The sequence below is a fragment of the Dryobates pubescens genome, chromosome 19 (assembly GCF_014839835.1).
Source record: "Dryobates pubescens isolate bDryPub1 chromosome 19, bDryPub1.pri, whole genome shotgun sequence".
Classification (NCBI taxonomy): Eukaryota; Metazoa; Chordata; class Aves; order Piciformes; family Picidae; genus Dryobates; species Dryobates pubescens.
In genome coordinates, this window is record NC_071630.1 from 20,311,322 (window position 1) to 20,331,379 (window position 20,058).

Consider the following 20,058-nt stretch of genomic DNA (forward strand, 5'->3'; position numbering starts at 1 on the left):
TGGAATCCATGTACATGTGAACAGTGAAAGTAGGCATTTTTATTTTAAACTCCTGTTTTAAATTCTAGTAGGAATTTAGCTTGTGTTTGATAAAGGAGAGGGAATATAAATGTTCCAATTTTCAGTCTGAATTTCAAAATAGGCAACTCTGGCATCAAATATAAACATGCAGACAGGTTAAAAAAGATACTAATAACTGTATCCTTGCTAGTAATATTTTCTACCTCAGAACATAGAGTGGTGTCTTACTGTAAAAAAAAATATTACTGGCCAGGAAAGGAACTTGATTACTTGCTCTTAATTCTACTTAGTCTGCAGGATGCAGGCCTATAAAGGAAGCAACATAAACACTCTTTTTTCCCCCCCTACTTTTATTTTGCCATTATTGTAGAGAGAAGTGATTCAGACATTTAATCTTTGGTCCTGGTTCAGTAGAGTGCTTCACCATTACACTTTCTGCTTATGTTCCTGGAGCGGTAACTGTCAGTTCCTACTAGTGAAACTTTTATTGTTAGATTGTGGTATGGTGTACATAAAACATGTATACGGTGGCCCATTGGAGACTGGCTTGATTAACCAAATAATGCAGTGAATGTTGGTTTTGGTGAACATTTTGTGTTTTTTCAGGTTGGTGAGGGGGAAGAATTGGGCACAGCTGAAGTAGCTACTAGTGCCAGCTACTTCTGTAACCTGAAGGCACACGGTAGCTCACACGGTAGCTACTAGTGAAATGTGTTGCTGTTTCTGATAGCGTGTACAATACTGCAGAGGGAGCCAGTGCCGTGTTCCCTTGCCAGGAAGTGGAGCAGCAGAAGTTGTGAACAGTAGTGTTGAGGCTGTTGGTCTCCCAGGGGTATGCTTGGGGTGAAGGGTGAAGAGGAAGTGGATTCCGGGAAAAGGGGGGTGGCAAGAAATCCAGGGATTAGTATCGTTTGTGAAGAGCATGTGTGATGCAGGCCAGGCAGCAAAAAGTAGGTCTAAGAGAAATTTCTGGTGCTGTGACTTCTCTACTGCATACATCAGCCTTTTAGGACTTTGATCTTGGCAAAGCTTTGTGTTGTAATTAGGAATAGAGAGGAAGTTCTGAGAAATCTGGGGAGTGCTTAAGGTTTTTGGGGTTTGGTTTTGGTTTTTATTGTGGTGTGGGAACAGCAACTTTAACTTTTTTTAATGTTTTACACATTTTTTGTTGTTTTTTCTTCCTGGGACTTTGAAGTGAAAGAAACAGAAAATAGCCATAAAAGTCCTTGTTTTGTTGTTTATTATTTCAGGGTATGCAATAAATTGAATTCTGACCTTGAATTCATCTAATAGAACATGTTTAATGTTTCTTTTGGAAACTGGTTGTGAAGTGGTACTCTCAGACTATTGTGAGGAATGTATAGATGTGGGAATGACAGAGAAAAACTATGTAGAAGCCTTCTTAAATCAGAGGTATATGTAATATGAATATGAGTAGTAGAAAGGTGTGGCAGTTACTAAATCTGAGAACTGCTGCAGCTCTCTCTTTTGCCCAATTACAGTTCTAAGAAGGGTCTTGGTTCGAACTCTCACTTCTATACTTTGACCACTCTGTAGAATTTAAGGTTCAAGGTAAGTATGTTCTGCCTTTTACAAATGTGTGGTTTAACCAGAGAGGAAGAAGGTGGGTTAAGGGATGGGGAGGGAATATTGATTATACTGAAACAGATTGTCTTTAGGCTGGGAGTTAGGTAGGAAGGAATTCTGATAACTGTCATACATAATAGTGAAGAGAAAACATTTATTGTTCTAGAGGATCATGGTTTGTAATGGCTTTTGCACACTTCAAAGAAACAGTTATTAGTGTATTTATTTACACTAGTTTTAATTTACTAATGATTGAGATTTTTTCCAGAAAGAAAAGGTTTTTTGTTTATGAAATAAATAACAAATTGTAGCTACTCCATGTTAAATTCTTGTTTCATTATTTCAAAGCAAGCGTAGTCATCACATTTTTACTTGTGCAGCTATTCTTTTGATAGAAAATAACTTAAGAATTGGTACAATCTCTTCAGTGTAATAATGCTGCAGAATTAAAAACAATCTAGGGTGTCTTGTGCTGCCATTACACTTCATATGTCTGCTGTAATTAGATTATAATGGTAAATAAATTGTGCCTCTTAATTTTACATCATACATTTTTCATCAGAGTTAGAGAACAGAAAGTGGAGAAATGCACTGAGAATTCATGTAGTCTCAGCTTTGAGCAATAGAACTTCTGATCTCTGTAACTCCACTTAAAACAGTGCTTATCTTTAGCAAATTCAAAAATCTATTTGCTTTTCATAAAATTGAAAAAAAGGTGACAAAAACACAGGCTTCAACATTCAGTTCTGCATGTTTAGAAGCAAAAGGAAGCTGGAAAGACAACTTCTCTTAGGACAGTTCTTCAGATTAAGAGCCATGTCACTGTATATGTTATTCTGTAATAAGTACTTCAATCTCTTTTGGCTACATACACAAAAGCAGAGTAATTGATTAAACTGGAAAATAAAATTCCATTCATAATCTTTTAAGTGCTACAGACAAGGTGGTAGCCCTAGTACCTTAATAAGGTGAATCTGTTTTTTTCCCTTTTGTGACCTGGTAATTCAATATACTAATGAATTCCAGTATCTCACATCTGACTTTTTGGTAAAATCTGACTTGAAACATGCAAGTGTTTTTATGCTTGCAAGCAGAAGCTTTCTGGCCACTTGTTTTATAGCAGCAGATGACACTGTGTTTGTGGAGAGAATTTGTCTTGCCCTTGTTGAAAATTCAGAAAAGGAAACCTGAGCATTGTAAGCAATTGTTTGGTTGGTGGTGTACCCTGGGACATCTGTATCTATAGCCTGGAGAAGAGGAGGCTCAGGGGAGACCTTATTGCTGTCTACAGCTACCTGAAGGGAGGCTGTAGCCAGGAGGGGGTTGGTCTTTTCCCAGACAACCAGCACCAGAACAAGAGGACACAGTGTCCAACTGCGCCAGGGGAAGTTTAGGCTCAAGGTGAGGAAAAAGTTCTTCCCAGAGAGAGTTGTTAGCCATTGGAACGGGCTGCCCAGGGAGGTGGTGGAGTCACCGTCCCTGGAGGTGTTCAAGAGGGGATTAGCACCATGGCACTTGGTGCCATGGTTTAGTAGTCTTGAGGTCTTGGGTGACAGGTTGGACTTGATGATCTTTGAGGTCTTTTCTAACCTTATTGATTCTATGACCTATCAGAATGACATAACCTTGTATGTAAGTGCATTGACAGAGATGAACCTAAGTTTCACATGGTCAAAGTCCAGGCTTATGTGCTGCTGAGATACATGCCCTGAAGGTCCTTCTTCACCTCTGTGTTAACATTTACCTCCCTTCTATATCAGCTCCAAATTGATTGTAAATGAGAATCCATTGTATCATTCCACTTGTCAATATCTAACTGCCAGTGGTTGCTGTTCTACTTGTATATGAAATCTTATATTGTAAAAGTTTTGTGAGAGAAACATACAGTAAGCAGTGATGTGTTTTCTTGGCTAGTTATGTAAGGTGCAACAAGCCAGTTACTTGATAGATGCAGTTATGGAAGATACATAAAAGTTAAGGATTTGGTATTTGTCAAAGTGTATTTCTTACATTCCATATAGTTTAATTTTAAGTAAGCCTGTAAGAAATACTTTAACAAATTGATCACACTATATAAAATCTTGGTAGAAGAGACTGGCTCTTTTTTATAGAAAGTTTATAAGTTACAGCTCTTGAGGTTTGTTACAAGATTGTGGAGTTATGATGCTGTTTCATACATGTATGTATAGCTTGTGAAGCAGTGGATGGCAGTGTCCAGTAGAACTGAGGATAATGAAATACACATCTTGAAATTTATCCTACTTTGCATCGTTTGAAAACTGAAATCTAGACATCTGTTCCAGTAAGCCTTTCTGTCTGGGAATAGGGCATTAAAATTCATGTGTTGTAATCTTGAAATGTAAAAAAACCCACACCCCTCAAAAAAACAAACCTTCAAACCAAACCCCTTGTTATGTATTCTAAAAGGCTTAATAGTTCTGGTATAGCTCCCGTTAAGCATATCCACTATATTTATATTGTTATTGTGCCTTTATGATTCATTTTGTGGGTGACATCATCCTATCACTGAATGTAAATCTTTGTCAACTTTCCTTGTAAACATATCCAGGAGTTGTATGCTCTGGATTTAGGTGTCTGCTCTTAAAGAGCAATTTTCACCTTCCATGTAGGAGCTTGGTAAGCTCTCTACCACAGTGAGGCAGCAGAATTCAGTTGTCATCTCCCAGCATCTAATAGGTTTATGATGTATACACAAGTAATGAAAGTAATTCCTGCACTGATCACCTTTGTACTGGATTTTGCAGTGGTTTTGCTTGCTTTCTACTGTTTTCAGAAAGGTCTGCACAAATTGGTGGGACTCAAAAGTGGTAAAGCTGTGTCGTATGTAGAGAGTTAATTACGAATAAGGCAACATAGACCTGAGTCTGGGAAGTGCAGTTCCTGGAGTGAGCCACGTCTTTTAAACTACTATAACTGTATAATATGTTTTCATTACTAATCTGTGGCTTTTTGCCAATAATGTATTAATCACTGAAGATAGCTATATTTTGATAAATTTATTTATAGTTGAATGCGTATGGAGCATTTCCTGTTGCATGTGTTTTCGTTTCAGATAAGCATTTTAAGCATTTTTTTTCATAAAGAAAAGTTGCATAGGTTGGGGAAAGGAAGTACATGTTCATGGGATTAGCTTGTAACACATTTACTGATGAGAACTATAATTTCTCCATTTTTCATTTGTTTCATAGCTGTTTTCAAAATAGAGTTGTATAGTAAGCCAGTGACAAAAACTCTGCTGGACTTTTAGGAACAGAAAACGTGCCAGAGTGTCTGCTTTACTGTTTTGAAGGCCTTATGAGTTTGCTAATAATTGCAGTCTCTGTTGGTTAGAGTTAAATTTGTTAATCGCTATTCTTTTTTTTAATTGGGTTAGCTATCACTAATGCTTTTCTTAAGTCTCTCTCAGTCTTTGTCACTGTCAAATATTATAGTGTCCAGGTTTCTGTGTGTGTTTCCTCTTAAAATGAAGTACTTGCTCTTGTAATGATTGTGATAATTTAAGAATGTAGTTTTTCCTGAGATAATTACTCATTAAATTACTGCAGTAATTGTCTTTAAAATGTGCCAAAAGAGAGGCATTTTTGTAAAAAGTAGTTAACAGATGGCAAGCAGAGGAAGAAAGATTCTGGCTAGGTCAATTTACAGGACTAATCCTACAGATATCAAGGTCACAAAAATAAATAGAGATTATTTCTAATTGTATGGCAGATTCTGATTGAATGATCTAAATAACTATTTGCAAGCAGATGTCAGCACTGAAGAACTATAAAGCAATTCAATAATGTGAAAGTACTGATGAAGTTGTGCAAGCTTAGTGTCTGGAAGACACTAGGAAGTAGTGTACCTAACTACACAGAAAGGCATACCCCAACTTAAATCATCTTTTGAAGATGATGACCCATACAGACAGTGACTGTTAAAGCTGTAGTTCAGTTGAAGCCTAAACTATAATTAGTTTAAGGAGGAAAAAAGCTCCTTTTCTTCCACTTTGAAATGTATTAATGCAACTGTTTGTGCTACAAACTGAACTGGGAAACTCTTTTACTTTTTTTGTTGCTTTGGAGGGTGATGTTCAGGAATATAACTTCCTGACTTAGTTCTCCTTAGCTGCACAGAGTTGTGTACTTTAATGGTGGGGAGAGGAAAGGAGTGGGAAGCACAATTTTCTGCAGTAGAGGCAAAACAATTGTAGATGCAAACCACAGCTTCAAATGCAGAGAGAGCACAAGTGGGCTACGCATTGACATCAGTAACCACTAAACTTTGTCTAATGCTGTTATCTAAACTCTGAATTTTCGAGTGGCTTTAAACATGTCATTGCCTCTAAATTTTCCAAAACAGTGCTTCATCTTCAGATGTTTTGTAGAAAATCAACACTTGATAAAATATTAGCGAAGTGTTACGACTGAAGGAGAAGCAAAACTTGGAAAGATGTTAACCAATAGTATTAAAGAAATCTGAAGTACATTTGGAGTTCATGTGGCTTTTGTCCAAATGTCTGCTGTGTGTGCTCAGGTTTTACAATTCCTTTTAGCTGTTCTGTTAATTTTAAATATATGGAGAGATCAAAATAATTTCTAGCACTTTGTCCAACTTTGGCTCCTACATCTGGAGAGGCATTGTTTTCCTTTGTTCATTGTTGGGTTAAAAGATTTGCACAAGTTCCTGGTCGTGAGGGTAGTGTCTGTCTTCAGTTGTTAAGTGGATAGAGTTTGGGAACACCTAAGGCTAATAAAAATGAGTGGATTTCTAGAATGATGAGCTGAGAATTCTTCTGTTGATTTGAGTAAGTTAGATAAATGAATCTAGGAATGTGGCTTTAGGGGAGAAGCAGTTGAGAAGCCTCATATTTTTGCAAGTGTGTAATTCATAGTAGAGATGATTATTAATTTTCTTTTACTTTATTTTTTCCCCTTTCAAGGTGTGTGGCAGTTTTTTCTTTTGTGGGGGTTATTTGGCTCATATTTGCACTTGGGTTTTTTGCTGCCTTGTAGTCTTACTGTGAAGGCTAGCATTTTAATTGATATATCTTAGGAAATCTTTTCCATGTTGCCTCTTCAGCAGTTACTCTGCCTTTGAAAGTAATTTCAGTGTTAGTAGCATATCCTGTATGTGGTCATAATGCTATTCAATAGCATATTGAATTGCAAACCAGAACTAGTTTCATAGATTGATGGAAAGCCTCTTTTAAAAGATATTCATGACTTAACAATTTAGTTTTAGTTTGTATGTTGGAAAGAAAAGGGAAGTTCGCCTTAGCATTAAAGAAGACATTGCAAATATTTTGGCTCTGAGCATTTTGTTTCTTTACTTACTGTTTGAAAAAGTTCTGACTGATAGGTTTGAAAAATACCTTATGAGTAATTTAAAAAACAATTGGTGTATTGTGCTGTATTTTTCACTGAGTGCCACACATAAAGGAAGACTCTTTGATAGTGTTTTAAGGAATGTTACTAGAGAAACATAGCTTTTTGTTGTTTTGACTTGCAGTGTGCTGTTGGCTTAAAGTACTTGTTTTTATACTTTGGAAGAGTAAGAAAGAATTGGAAGATGTAGTGCACTTGGGTTGTTTTTCTACTTTGCTACAATCTTTGTGACAGCTGCTCATGAGGTCTAGCTGGATATGGCCCAGCTTGATGCACAAACTTCATTGTAGCAGGATCTTGGGGTTTTGCCAGTCTGAAAAGCAGCAACCAGCTGTTACAGAATACAAGGCAGGTAGATGAATATAAGGAACCTATGAGTGACAAAATCAGACGTGTGTCTTCCTGTCTTTGAGGTTAGTAGGAGCAGTGTAGAAAAAAGAATACTTTGGGTGAATCTGTTTTGATGTCTGTGTTGTAGCTCCTATTTATGTTGTCCTGTAGAGGATTCTTTGATGTTCAATCATGTGGAGGTCAAAATACCACCAATTTTGTCTGATGAATGGTAGGTGCTACATGAGAGGCATGTTTTATGCTGACAGGCCCATGTGCTTTTTGGCTTAATATAGTTTATTGTGAATGTGGACAGGCTTTGACTTATTTCAGGAGATTTTCAGCCTTGCTTGTTGAATAGAGAGGTATGAAGGTGTTTCTGCTCTTTCCTGGATGTGCTTGAGGAGGCCTGTGGCAGCACATTGTGGTCTCTGGCTCGCCTGCCATTCTCCTTTATGTTGATAGCCATTTTGGCTAACTTCAAATCCTTTAAAGATCAAAAGTATTTCTCTTGTCTTAAGCTTTACAGTGGGTCTAGTCCAGCCTCTTCTGGTAATAGCCAGACTAAGTCAAGATCAAAAATTGTCACAATGCTTATGTTTCTAGAGGCCTGTCTTTCAAGTTCTTCTATTTGATCCCTAACAAAATTTCCTGCTCCCTGCTGGGGTTTGTTGGCTTTTTTTTTTTTTTTTTTTTGAGTAGTTATTCCAGTAAAACTCTTGTATACCATGTTCTTTCTCCAGAAAGCTTTTAGCAGACTTCTGGAACAAAAAGGTTGGATTTTTTGCTTTGGGGTTTTCTTCTTTGCCTTCTATTTTCAAACCACTGCCTCTTTCTGATAAATTCTTTTTTTGTAGGTGTCTAGTTTTCCTTCTCAGCTCAAGGAGGAGATTTTTGTTAAGGAATATTTGAGTAAACGAGATTCAACAGGAGTGGTTGCAATAGACTTGCATATACACTGAAGTATTGGAGATTCTGGGATGGAAAGCTGTTCAAGTAGTTCATTGAAGCCAAAACAAAAAAGAAAGTTAGTTTGAATTGAAGTGGTAGAAGTATGCCCCCCTTTGATATAAATGGAAATGTGCTGTGCAGTCAGTACTAGTTTTAATTAGATCAGTAACTTCCTAGCTGTTGAAGTGAAAAATAAATAGCTGTTCTCAGTTTCTTTTAGTATATTTTAATAGCTGTTAACTGCTGGGGTTTTTTGTCTCAGTGAAATGAGAGACATTGAAACCATTTTGGTTACTCGGTTAGGTACTGAGGAATACTACAGAAAAGGCATGCTCAAAGATTGAGTAAACTTCTAAACTTCTCCTAGAGAATAAATTTATTGTGAATGGAGATTATACACGCAAGACGTTCTGAATATGTGATTATTTTGATAGTTTATGATGAGTGTTTCCTGATTAATACAAAATCAACTTTTTTTCACATGTCATCTTTCACAAGATTTCATTGTTCTGTCATGAATAAGCAGTGAAAATGCATAGCTTTCTTAGAAACTAAACATTTAAAAGGAGGTACCGAATGTTAACCAAGGCAATGATCTGTTGGAGCATGTTCTTCCAGGAGCCTTCCTACTGTGAATAAATTGGTTCACTTAACTTCCAAGTGAATTTTATTTTACCATTGCACTCAATGTACTACAAAATGTGAGTAGAACTTGCTAAATTATGCTGTTAAAACATGTTGTGGAAGATAATCTCTGTGCTTTGTTTAATCTGTGGTTGCTTCTCTGACCTAGCCCAACTTTCCTTTCTGTAGGTAATTGCAAAAGTGAGGTGTAGAGACAAAAGTTGGGCAAGTTCATGCTAGTTCTGCATAGCTGCTCCCTACTTGCCTTGTACTTCAATTGCTTTAGCACATTGACTCCTTTTAAGTAGCAGAAGAGTGTGACAAATAGACCATGTGCTGTTATACAGTTTACAGCCCTTCAAAACTGATGTCTTCTGTTTCTGAGACCAAAAACAAATGGAGACAATTTGAGGGGGAGAGTGTAAGTAAACAGGGGCAGTAGTAAACTTAATAAGGTGAAAGGGGGGTTAGTTCTAATTATAAAAATGTTTTCATACAAGGCCGCTCCCATGAGAACTGTAGAAAGAACAACAGCTGAAATTAAGGCTTGACAAGAACCAGCTAGCATTAGAGTCCCATTGCTTTTTCTTGTTAAGAGATGTATGCCTTGCTGGTTTGTTAGTGTGCTTAGGATACGCAGAAGCAGCTGATCTTGGGTGTTTGGATTAAGTGAATAGTAATTTCCTTGAGTGTTGCTCTTTCTGGAAGTAGTTTGAGTGGATTTTTGTATCTTGATCTTCCTCTCTGCTTGGTAATGAAAAACATGAGAAAATTAATCTCTCGATGGTACACAAAAGCAGTGGCCATTTGGAACGTGGATGGGCAGGTAGCAACTTGGGAATAATTGGTTTAATTTGGGGTGCTTTTGTAATATTTTTTTTTTCTGGCCTGCACACTTTTGCAGCCAGTTGTTTGTTGTTTTAAAATCAACATTTTTAAGCGCTTTGTGTTCTGTGTAGATCATAATTTCTGTCTAAAGGTAAATAAAATTGCTTGATTTAAGACTACTTGAAAAGAGTAGCTAAAACCTGGATGCTTTAAAAGTAATATGGAAATTTACTGAAGACAGTAAGTCTGACTTGTACTTACGTTATTTAAATTGAGTATTCAGTGAAGAGGTTGGATAAATGCTCAGCACATTCAACTTCATGCCTTCTAGTTTGTATATGTATAGGTTACTCAAATGTTCTTTTTTTCCTTAAAGTCAAAATTTAAGCTGCTGTATATGCAGCTTCTAAAATACAACCTTTAATTAGAATTTTCTATCTGTATCTGCTGTGTTGAAAAGCTTGTCCTGTTGCTATTTCCCAGTAGGCTCTAACCTGAGTTTACAGTGGCAGGTGAAAGAGCTGCACATTCACTTCTTTCTGACAGTATTTAGGTTTTCCTGGCTATGAGAGTCTTCCTAGTAATGCACAAAAAAATGTAGTTTAAAAACTTTCTATTCAGTTAGTTTGGTTTGCAACTCTTTCTATTGCCTTCCCCATTTGAGTTTTTAATGCAGGGTAATTTTATATGTGCAAATGATAGATATTATATGGTTTTGATTGCATGTAGCTTTAATGGTCAAACACAATTGCGTCCTGAGTTCGCAGTGCTTGTTTCACAACATGCATTGCCATTTGTTTTGGTATCGGGTCATTGACATAGATGTTTCTAGTTTGCTCTCTGAGTGACAATAGCACTTGGAGGCTTTGGCACAGTGTTGGCCTTCTGTGATAGATGCTGCTTGGATATGTTGCTTTTAGAAGTGGTATACATCAAAATTAAATTACTGAGCTCCTAGTCTACATCTGCTTGATAGCGTTTCCCTTGAAAAATCATAAACTCATAGAGTGACTTAGATTGGACAGTGCCTCGGAGATCATCTACTCCAGTCCCTCTGTCTTGGGCAGGGATACCTCTCAACTAGACTTGGTTGTCCAAGGCATCATCTAATCAGGCCGTAAATGCTTCCAGAGGGGGCACCCACAACCACTCTGGGCAACCTATACCAGTATCTCACCACCCTTGTACTGAAGAACTTCTTCCCAAGATCCTACTCTCTGTCATCTTAAAACCATTCTCCATAGTCCTGTTGCTAGACACCCTTATGAAAAGTTCCTTTCCAACTTTCCTCTAGGCTCTCTTCAGGTATTGTTTACAAAGTTGAAGTTAGCAACAGAGTTTCACTGGGTTAGTGTGAGGTTTTTTGGGCTGTTATAAAAAAACAACCCAAAACCACCACCACCAAAAAACCCAAACACCAAAACCCCCACATTTTAAGAAAGCAGCAATAAAAGCTGCAAAGAAAAGTTCAATATATTGTGTGTAGCAATTCTTTTGCCTTATTTTGTGGATGGAATATATTTACTTTCAGGTGTTTTTTTTCACCTTTGTTACAGATTTGAATTTATAATTCTTAGGAACTCTGATTACAGAATTTCCATGTTCTGTATTTCTAGGCAAAGACAACCTTGGATTTTGTTTGGCTGCTGCTTTGCTTTTTGATGATGTTTGCAGTTTCGGAAAAGTGCTAATGCTTAGTCGTGACTCATAAGGCCTTAAAGTAAGCTGCTGTATGATTATAGATCTCTCTCCTTTCCAGACAGGCAATTTCTGAAAGAATATTTCCCCTTAGAGGCAAACTTCCTGTGTGTCATAAAAAAAGATAATGTTTTGGAAGTTTTCCTTCACCCAACATAGTGTAAGATGAATTTTGGCATTTGTCTTTTTCGTGCGGGACGAGACCTTTAGAATACATTACTGTTTACTTCCTGTATGATTTTTAGTTTCAGGATTTGATCATTAGAAATGTAAATGATTGCAGCAATCATCTTCTGAGGTTGATGTTTATTGTATTTGGGAAATAGGGCTTGAGTAATTTTTATTGTTTTTGAAGAGGGTAGAGTGATAAACCTAGCATTTCTGGGAATACAATTGCCTCAAAACTTCAAAATGAATATATGTTAATTCATACACTGAAAAGTTTCTTTTCAATTATAATTTAACACTAGAGAATATTATGTGTAGAAAAAATATTTCTAGTAGAGGAACAGCATTTTAAATACTATCATAAATGAACAAGTACACTCCACAGTATTTGCCTTTCCAAAAAAAAAAAGGTATTTATTTAGCTATTTCTTAATCTATGTAATGAAACAATTTTCTTTAGAAGTCCTGTCAGTAGGTGCACATTTAAAAGGCTCAGTTACACAGGTAGGAAAGAAAAAAAGGAAGATATAAGAATAATATATACTACTAAGCGTAAATTTAAAACAATAATATTTTAGCTACTTAGTCAAAGTCTCTTCTGAAGAAACATGGCTCCACATGGTGTTCCCACAGATGGGTTTTGATGAATTTGAATGCCTTCAGAGGAGAGGGAAGAGGAGGGAAGTAATTGGAAGGCCCATTTAGCACTGCTTTAGCAGAACTTATGTTCAGGTTTTCTTTTGTGAGATGAAAATCTACATGGAAGTACGGAGAAAAAGAATGAGCAGATTATGTGGTGTCTAAGTGTTGGATTTTGCAGCTTGTGGTTACTGTAATTGAGATGTCTTATGTGGATTCTCAGAAGTCCAAGAAGGATTGAGCTCATGTTTCATTTCACTCAGTAAGATATCTCTACCTGTCTGTTTGCTTCATGTAAGTGGTGGGGGTGTCTCTGAGATTTCTGTTCTTCTAATGTGACTAAATTTGATCAATGGGCTAGAAATCGCTAGGAGCTTGGCAGGATAAATGCACCAACTTGTATGGCATGGTTGTACAGCCTTGGTGGTTGTTTTTTTTCAAAAGCAAACTGCATAAAAATTGAACAGCTGTCACTTGCAGTTGAGTGTGCATGTATAACTGTAACCTGAGAACTGAAAAACAACCTAGTTGAATATTGTAAAGCTACATCTTTCTAAGTCATTCGTTAAAGAATGTTTAACAAAAATGGGCGTTGCAATTAGGGCCAGGAGTGTGCCTTGCTCTAAGAGGGACAACAGTTCTGTCACTTTAGGGGAGGCAAAGGGGTGCATTTAATGTATATTACTGCTTTGGTTTAGATCAAGCAACTTGGGAAAAAGGCCAGTCAGGTGAAGGTGTTCATAAAGTGTTTCTTTGGGGCAGGCAGTGAGGTTTGAAGTTGTAGTGAACAAACATGTGTAATTGCATGAAGATGCCTTGAGTGCAGTGATGAAGCATCCAATTGAGGGGGGAGTGAGCGAGCCACTAGTTTCCACTGCTATTTTACATTTAAAAATGCGTGGTATTTTGTACTGGCATGGGGTTTTAGTTGCCATTAGGGATAGTTTAGATTGAGGAGCATTTGGGAAGAAGTACACTGGTGTCTGTGTAGTTCCTTTTGCTGCTTTACCATTCGGAGCTCTGTAGACAGCTGAGCAGCAGTGATGTGGTTCACAGTGCTGGTATTGGCATTTGTCTGCCCTCTTTATTCATTTTGCTGCTTTTTAAAAATTCAGCAGGCAGTAGCAGGAAGACTAGAAAATCTTGCTCACAGTAAGCTTATACTTGGTACATTTTGTTGCTATGTGCTGTATTTTCAACATATCTGATGTTTGCAAACTGGAAAGATGGAATACTGAATCATCCTGTTATAATTATTTTTTGTAATATGTGTATGACTAGGGTTTTTTTTTTTGGGTTGTGCTTGTTCTTGCAGTTGTGTAATAAGTATTAGTATATTGTTTCTCTTCTTTTTCCAAACCTCAAAAAATAACTGCTGGAAAATGTCTGAAAAGGTGACTTGCCTTGAAGAGAGGGAAAACAAAACCCAAACTTATTCCAGCCAGAAGTCGTGTAGGGTTTTTCCCTTGTTTGCTTCCATTTTGTGATGTGATTTTGTTTTCCCTTTACCAATCTTAAAGTTAGGAAATAAGGTATCTTCATACTCTATTATATTTTTCTTGTTTGAAGAGAGAACATGAGTTTAATAGAAGTTTTCATCTTTTTTTTTGAAATCACAGAGACATTAAAACAAACCAAACCATTTCAGTAGTTTGATCAAAATTAAAGTTCAGATCTTTAAGCACAGAAAAAATTACATATAGCATTCCTCACTGCACTTTATATTTACCTTTAATAATCTGTTCAATGAGTCTCCCTACTTTGGATTTAAAATATAATACAGAAAGAAAATTAATTTAACCTTGTAAAGGAATGTAAAGTTTCCTACCCAAAAAAAAAAAAAAAAACAAGCCCAAAAAAATAACAGCTTATTCTGATCTTTTCCAACATGACTTAGCAGGTTCTTGAAGCACCACTCACTGGTGTGAGAGATTACTTAAATGAACCTATTTGCAGTCATGGCAGCCTGGAAGTTGGGGCACTTTCAGTTAATGTTAGGTTTTTTTGAAATATAAGAGGTCATTAAAAATGCTGGGGAGAACTGTTCTCTTTTGCTGCTTCTCCTCACAGTTCTAGAAGCTGTCTGGCTTCACCTGTTAAATAAAAGCTTTCCTGTTGTAAAAATGGGTGTGTTCCAAAAGGAGCTTTTACCTGTACCCTCTGAGAATGTCTTTGATGTGAGATTTCAGCAGATCAATATGTTTGTTGGTCTTTAAATTGGGGATTTTGAACTCTAATAACCAGTCTTTTCAGATCAGGAAGGTCTGTGTGATTTTTCTTGCCCATAAGTATTTGGTGAAGTATGTTACAGGTTTATTTCCAGATGCTCACACAGGACTTGTTTCAAACAGTGAAATGAAACCTGCCTTTCCTTTTATAGAGTATTGAGTTGAGTCAACTCTGGTTTTAAAGAAGTCAGTTCTGAACATGTCCAGGTAAGATTGGTCAAGAGTGCAAGAAAGAAGCAGTGGTGCAACTTTTTTGCAAAGACATTTTGACCCATAGGTTAGGATAAGTCTTAAAGGCTTCAGAAAATCTGTAGCGGTATGGCATGACTGAAGTTGGTCTGAGCCTAGTAATTTAAATCTATTGTGTATCCACAATGCTGGTTGACTAGAATATGATCATTACATTTGTTTGGGCTTTTTCCCCCCCATATATTGGAGGCCCAAATTTTCTCACACTAAGTTTAGTAGGACTTCTGGTGGGGACCCTGCTCCATGGGTGGAACAAAAGGTACATACTGCATGAGACTTAGATCAGTGCAGGTACTTGGAGTTACTAGTTCTGTGTGTCAAAAAAGCACCTGAGGAATGTTCCTGAAGCAGTAGGTTATATTGGTATGTTATTCCAATTTCTAAACAGCTGTGTTCACAGTTACAGACCAGAACTGAAGAAGTGGGTACATGATGGGCACAGAACACTGGGCCACTGAAAACAGACACAACCCCAATGCAGTAGTTTGGCAGAGCAAGGAGGGTGAAGTTCCCAGTTTCTCCGATTCCTTGGCAATATAATATGCTTTGTTACCTAGTACCTCCTTTAAGAATACAGTGGAAGCTGCACATGTGTTTTTACTAAATATTCAGAAAAAAAATCTATATTTGGCAATGAGCCCCACAAATTATTTTCAAAAAAGATTTTTGAAAAGGAAATTTATGGGTGCTGTGGGCTGACTGTGTAAGATCGAATGTTGCCTTTGCAGCATGACCAGGTTAGCAGCACCTGGTTACATTGGGCAGTGACTTGATTTTTCTCCAAAAAAAGCCTTAATCAGAGGTTAAGAAGCTGCTACTAATCACAGTCTTGGCTATAGCAATGGTGAAACGTGGTTAGTGGTATTACTGGGTTCTATAGCTTTAGGTGAGAAACAGCACTACACAGAGAGTTTGTGACATGCAGAGCAGGTGTTTTTTTGTGTCGCAGAAATAAGACTAGTTTAAGGTGTTTTGGTTTTCACATACGTTTAAAATTTGTTCATAATCTTGGTGTTATATAATTTTTGAGAGGTACAAACCACAGTAACCAAACTTACATTCTGAAGTAACTATTACACAGATAAAAACTATTGTCCAGCAACACTGCTCACTCATTTATCAACAGTAGAGATGAAAAATATGGGAGGTTATTTTTTTCACCCCATACCTTTTCCTTTTATGCATCTGTAACACATTTATTTCAATTTGAGTTAGATGTCATGTGTGTATGTCTTGAGATTCTATGTCACTTTGAGACATTCATGAGAGATGATAAGCAACAAAAAGAAGGAAGAGTATTATCAGCAGATTGAAAAAACCCACAATTTTGAATGCTTCATTGGCTCTCGTAATAGCTCCACATATGCGCCAAAGAAAACAGAAAAACGAGAGAACCCCATGGATCTTCATCTGCCAGTACTACTGGCTTTGTAGAACAATCCCAGCAGATGGCTTGGGGCAACTGTTGAACATGAAAATAAAAAGCAGTTCAGAAGGAATTCTGAAGTGGGGGGCTCATTAATGTATAAAAGAAACCCCGTTGTACGTTTAGGTGATCTTCCCATCAACTAAAGAAACCCACTTTTCCTGGGATTGGTGTTCAGCAAAGCAGACTTCCCTGTGTTCGTCTGAGGTGACACGTGCTTATGTTATAAGGGATCTGCAAGTTGACTCTGTCAAGGGTGTGAGCTCCTGGTTTGGTGGGTTTTGTTTGTTTGGGTGTTTGGTTTTTTTTGTTCTTGAGAGAGACACTTTTTTTAAAACTAGTATTAAAAATCACTAGTGTTATTTATGCAGACTGTACTAGAGGAAAAATGTTCAGGGTACTAGAATGGAATTTCAGAAGTCACTCAGTGCAGTTCATGCATCTTTTTGTGTTTTTTTTTTCAAAGTTGCATTCCTAAATACAATTTTATCATTCAAATGCTGCATGGACATTCCTTTAAGATTTTTCCCTGCAGCAGCAGTTCACAAATTCTGTGATTTTAATTTGAAGAAATGTGATGGTAATTTGGACAAAACCCTTAGACTATCAGTTATCACCAGTTATGCAGCTCATTTGTTTGTGTTGCAGTTGTGCTATTGATACTGTTTTGGTGGCTTGACACACAAAAAGCGGAATCCTTATTTATTACTACACATGGTCAAAGGTGATGCAGTAATGCATGAAGATCAGGTTTCCAGGTGGCTAATTTTAGCTGCTATCGGGGTAGCTGATGTCAAGGTCATCTTTCAGGGTAGTTCATGTCAAGGTTGTCTTGATTTTCCTAGGGACCTAGTAGACTAGCAAGAATTTCAAATGCTCTGGAGACTTCTGGTATATGCATCTTCCTGCAGGTGTGTAGTGCTACCAAGTAGACATCATAAGAGCATTCCAGGCACTGTGAATTTATAGCTTTCTATTGTTAGACTAGTTATGACCCTAATTTATTTCTTTGTGGTAGCTAGTGTTTGGATGAGTAGATCCACAAATGAAAATCATTATTTTCTTTAAAACTGCTTTATATAATTGAATTGTGAATGTGTGACTCATTAAAACTCCAGGGAAAGATGTTACCAGTTCTTAGCATATATCCAGAATGGATGTAACTGAGGAGAGTTGCGAGCTGTTGGGAAGACTACTGTGATGACTTTGTCTCTCGATACTGTCTGGTAACTTGCTTGCTTTTGCATTAGTTTAATTAAGATATTATTTAGACATAGGTAGTGTGCCTTCTGATGCAACAAAACATGCCAAATTCTCTTGAATACTGCTGAGAAGGTGCTCCTGTGGCTGCTGTGAATCAGGGCATATGTGGTGAAGTCTACAGCTGTTGTCTTATCCGTTCCACCCTGAGTATTTTTAGGGCTAGCGCATCCATGTGAGCAGCAGTACAGCCTCTACCTGCTGCTGTTAATGGCTTTTCACAAGCGGCAGCAGCAGCAGTGTAAATTTGACATGACTCCTGCCAGTTCCCCTGCTGCCCACAGGATCACAGGGAGCGGTGGGAACTGGCGGGAGGCTTGTTCCTTGCACTCTGCTGCTGCTTGGCAAGGCTTTTAGCAGCAGCAGATGCCCTGGAGCTCTCTCAGTACAGCTCAAGACAATGTTACGTTGGTGTACGTTCAGTTAAATTTGGATCATTATCTTTGAAACCATGAAAAGTAAAAACACTTTTTTTTTTTTCCAAATAAAATCTCCAGTTTTTGAGTACATGGCTGCCTCAGGATTTTCCTTTCCACCTCCTCCTGTACATTTGGCAGTTAAGAACTTCTTAACGCTGATAGATGGAATAGGTTCGTAAGCTGCTGGCAAAAGGATATGCTTCTTCAGGATGTTTGATCTCTGCCTTCTGCACAGTAAGGGGGAGGGGTGGTGGTGATGGCTTGGCAACAGGTTTTGTCTTTCTTGTTGTAGATGCATGTAGCTTTTGAAATTGTTTTCAGTGTGCATGTTGACTTACATCTGTTTGTTTGCTTTATAGCCACACATTTCTTGGAAGTATGATATTGTTATCAGAGTAGTAGACCTCTGCTGAATTAGATTGTTTTTGTTGCTTTGATTGCTAAGTACATGCAGGTATTGTGCTCTGTGGTTCAACTGTGTTTGTGGGGGTTCTAATCTCAAAACACTAGTGTTGCTTTCCAGTTTGGGGTTTTGTGACAATGGTGACTTCCTTGATGAAGGTTTCATTACATCTTTATTTAGCTTAGAATGGCTGGCTGTTGCCTTCCTGCATCTTCATGAATGTCATTTCCATATGGTTAGAAATGTCAGAGCAAAATTTTAAAAGTACATTCTTGGTTCTCTAACAAATAGTTGACTGCTTGTGCAGTGCAAGAGACAAAAATAATACTGTGGAGCAAGCAGCTAAGTGTCAGCCTGAGAAAACATAGATTAGTCTTACCCAGCATAACTCACAGTTCTGCAGCAAGAAAGTGGTTGTTGTTGAGGAATAACCTGGGAGGCAGCTTGGAGGTCTGAGGAAATAAGCCATTAAAAACTTTTTTTGGTAAAGCAATGGAATATTTGGGAAAATTATTGGAAAATAATCATGAGAGAGCCACCATTTCTTTCGTGCTTACTTAATTATTAGCTATTTGTTTGTTTCTGGTCCAGCAATTTTCAAGAACGTAGTGGTTCCTTTTAAAAATTCTTCAACTGTAATGGCTTTAGTAGTAATTGGCTTGGAGCTGAAATTGTACCAAGAGTACATCAGGAGTATTTTTGTTGTTGTTAGGTTGGTTTTGCTGATCTCAAAATGCAAAGTACTACATTATTTAGCATTTTTACTGAGTTATGAAGTAATAACTAAAAGATAAATCACTGCAATTTGTTATAGATACTGTAACTATAATGTAGAAACACCTTGGCTAGAGTTCTCCAAAGTAAAATTAAAATTTAATAATTATCCTTGTGATTAAGCTGCATATGTATAGAAATCTCTTTGAATTGAAGTCCATTTCATGTATATTGGTACCACCAGCATTTTCAGTGGATAATGAACTTCATTTTAAAATCTTAATTAGAAGTGACATTCTGATAAAGTGTAAGACCTCATCTTAATTTCAAAATCTTTGCAATATTTTATATTTTGTATGGAGAAATACATGTGTCAGATAACAGAAGTCTAGATACATATTATGAAAACACAGAAATCAAGTCCTGATGTGTCTTCATTCTTTAATGGACTTCTGAGACTAAAGGGTATTGATGGGGTGGAGCTATGGTGTCAAATGCTGCTTCTTGGTTTTCTGGTAACCTTTGAAAAACCCTGTCGCTGCTTCTTTGTGGTTTTATTTCATCTGATTTCACAGTATGTATTCAAAAACCTGCCTGGTCTTTCAAAATAGCACTTCAAATCACGCTTGGAATGAGAAGTAGTTCAGCATAAAGCTGTGTCCTGAGGAGGTCTTCACAGCAAAACATCCTGTGGGTCTGGGCAGGGGTAGAGGGAGGAAACCAAGGCCTTCATTTTTTTTGCAGGAAGTAGGGGAATCTGGAATCAAATGCTTATGCAGTCACTGTTGGTAGCTTATAGTAATGGATTCAATGTAGCAAACAAACAAGCTCTAAAATTTTAAAAAGTCTTTTGAAGAGCAAAGTATGTTTGAGGCCACAGACTTGGATTTTAGTCACAAACCCCCATCTGCCATCCGCCAGCCCCGTTTCCGTGGGAGAACTGGAACTGCAGAGTTGCAGTGAAGTGAAGGCTACGACAGAAGAACGCCCACTTCCCACGATTTTCCACCCATGCGAGAAACATTGGCGGCAGTAGTGCGGGAGGTGGCAAAGGAAGAGTTAAAGCCGGCAGCACATGTCGGGAAGAGCAGCCCGTTGGGGGTTAAACTGCGGAGTCTAATGGAAT

General features: G+C 37.5%; 1 protein-coding gene across 1 annotated transcript in view; it reads left to right on the forward strand.

Annotated features, from left to right (window-relative positions):
* Positions 1–20,058, forward strand: part of CHD9 (chromodomain helicase DNA binding protein 9) — an 89,473-nt gene that overhangs the window by 17,914 nt on the left and 51,501 nt on the right. The gene's annotated exons all lie outside the window — the stretch shown is intronic.